Source organism: Aplysia californica, unplaced genomic scaffold (assembly GCF_000002075.1).
Source record: "Aplysia californica isolate F4 #8 unplaced genomic scaffold, AplCal3.0 scaffold00102, whole genome shotgun sequence".
NCBI classification, from domain to species: Eukaryota; Metazoa; Mollusca; class Gastropoda; order Aplysiida; family Aplysiidae; genus Aplysia; species Aplysia californica.
In genome coordinates this window covers 1,512,480-1,515,542 of record NW_004797372.1, presented here as the reverse complement: position 1 = coordinate 1,515,542, position 3,063 = coordinate 1,512,480, and positions in this window count along the sequence as shown.

Sequence of the window (3,063 nt, the reverse complement as noted above, 5' to 3'; positions counted from 1 at the left end):
CAGAAGACTTTGAGTTCGATTCCAGAGCAGACAGAAATGTTATCGAGTATGTCGGTCTTTCTCCTGGGATGTAGTACCCCTCTCCGTTGGGGTTGGCTATGACAGACAGGGTCGAAGTCCGCCTCTTTAATGAATTAAATTGTGTCGATGGGGGTGTAAAAAAGTCAATTCTAGAAGAGAGTTTTCAATCTTGGTAAAATCTACAATTTTGATTTTACAAACATGCAACGTTGTATAAAATACTTACAGAAACATGAAAATGGTTTCTATTCAAGCTAATAACCTTTACTGCTGATCTCAGTGCACTTATTTATCCGATGTAATCATCAGTCACATACAGTGACCATATCCGCTTGGGTCAAACTCCTTATAGCGAAGCATTTATTTCGAGCACAATTCTTTCTTCGTCTCTGAACCAGTTTAAAATCGCACCTTTATGAAAAAAAATGATGTGGATCACTTTGCAACCACGTTGCTTGCGTTAAACTTTCTGGAGTCGTGATGATCCTGGATTTCTCCATTCTGCTTATTGTCATTTCAGTTCTGACTCCCACAAATAGACTTGTGTTTAATAACCTATATTTTTTTAAGAAAAAAATTATTGTGTATCCAATAGACAAAAACCACGTACTCAGTACAATCGGTCTTTTGTCCCATCAGTCAGAAGATGAGGGGCCCCTTTTGTGAAAAAAAGCTTTAATTTTCTAAGATTTTCCTTGAAAAGTTTGTGTTTATTCGCCTAAGGACTTTCTCTGCTATAATATATCTCACAATTTTTCACCCATTTTCTCCAAACAAAGGCTTGGACATGGAAATATATTTTTTCTCTCAGAAATAGCACTGGGCCGCCCAGAATGACACGTCCGCTATTCACCTCTCACACCCACTTTCTTACCTTCTGAATTGTGGGGGGAATCGGTACCGTCTACCCTTAGAAAACTATCATGTATTCCTTCAAGTAATTAAAAAAAAAGAAAATTTGTGTAGTCCTATACTAACTGTAACAATAACAAAATCGCTCTTCCATTAGCAAAATGACTCTCACAGTAAAGAAATGCACTTATTAGTTAGAAACTAACTCTTTCAGTAACAAACTGTGTCTCATTGTAACAAACTAACTCTCCGCTTGACAAATTGTCTCTCACTGTAACAAACTAAATCTTCCAGTATCAAACTGTCTCATACTGTAACAAATTAACTCTTCCAGTAACGAACTGTCTCTCACTGTAACAAACTAACACTTCTAGTTTAACAAAAATACACAAATTTTCCCAAAACAAAAACATATACCAATAACAAAATAACTCCTCTAGTAACCAACTGTTGCAGTAACAAACGAACTCTTACATTAACTCTTACAGAAGTAAAGTAAATCTTTTTGTTAAAATGAGTAACTCATATGGACGCAAATTAATTCGCACAGAAACAAACCAACTCTTCAAGTTACAAAGTCATTCTTACATAAGTAATTGGACAACTATTTTTTTTAAGACGAAAAAAATCCCCACACTGTTAGCTACGCCCCCGTGGCACAGTGTTGACCCTCAGGCAGATGTCATGTATAAATGTAACTGTTCAAGGATTTCGTGCACACTGTTCCATTGAGAGGCCTCGATAGCCACAGGAATGGCTTGTACTTTGCTTACCTTCGGTCTTCTCGGCGTCTTGTGCGGTAATGTTCTTAGTTAAAAATGACAATCATTAGAATAAGAATAAGAATGAAAATAGGAATAAGAAGGATAATAATAATGATGATACTGATATTCATAATGATCACGATGATGATTATCTTATTTTCTTGGAAATAAGCCGATACCAATGTGTTGCTTTGATCACTTAGCATTATGTCCGCCTTTAAAAAAAGGACATTTAAAGCTAGATTAACACTTCAAATATTTAAGCAGACTTTCAAACTATAATGGTACTGCCAATGACAGTATCATCATCATCAAGTGCCGGATCTGCGAAAGACATCGTTCGCCCAAAAATTATTTCTTTGTCTCGGTGCTTTCAAAAACCTAGATTATGTTTATCCTGAAGTAGCATCTAATTGCTGGAAAAGCTGAAAAGAAGACTAGAGGTTTTAAGACTCAATTGAATGATCGTTTGGGAGACAGGCTGCTTTGACCTAAACATCACTGCGTTAAACCGAACACAAGGTAAAGCAGCGTTTCAAAACAGAAATACTCAATGAAAAGAAAGATCCCCACGCGTGAATTGAACTCTGTGTACAACTGTTAGGAGCCTAACCTTTAAACTACAGATGACATTGTTCACGGCTATATGGAATTCACTTAATCTTTTCTTGACTTGAGAATTTGTCGTAAACTGGTGTACATTCTTTGTTTTTTTGTTGTTGTTGTGGGGGTATTTTTTTTTTGGGGGGGGGGTTGAGTAAAGAGAAACAAATCGACACAATAATGGCGCACAGTTATGGGAAAAGAGAGACATACAGCCAGAAACAACATACGGCGAGTCCAGAAGTAGGACATACCAACCACAGACGCAGTCATGTAATTTAATTTAGTTGTGAACATCGATGTGTTGCAGTTTCGATGTTAATAACGAATAAACTGTACGGATACTTGCTTTAGGGAAAAACACAAATTGCGGACATTTTCTCAATCGACAATCTAATAACACAAACAGTTTCTGTAATCATAAACTAAAACGACATGCTTTTTCTGATGACAAACTAAAAACTCCGACTGTTTCTCAACTGGAAAAGTACACCGAGTAAACAGTGCCCTAGGGAACAAAACTTAGTGACAGCCAACAGCATCTTTTACAAGTGACAATCAGTTCTTTTTTATCTTTAAAAGCTAACAAAGCACACAGATTATTCTAAAAAATAAACTAACAAGGCAGACAATATCGTTTAATATTCTCTAGTCACGCCATGAATAGCTTACAAGTCGATGGCTTTCGAATAACACGGAAACGCAAGAAATGATCAGTGAAAGGATCAATTGAGTTCACTTGTTTATAGACTTTTATATATGAAATAAATAAAATAATAAAATAGCCAAACAAATTTTAAAAAACTAATACATGAAAACATGA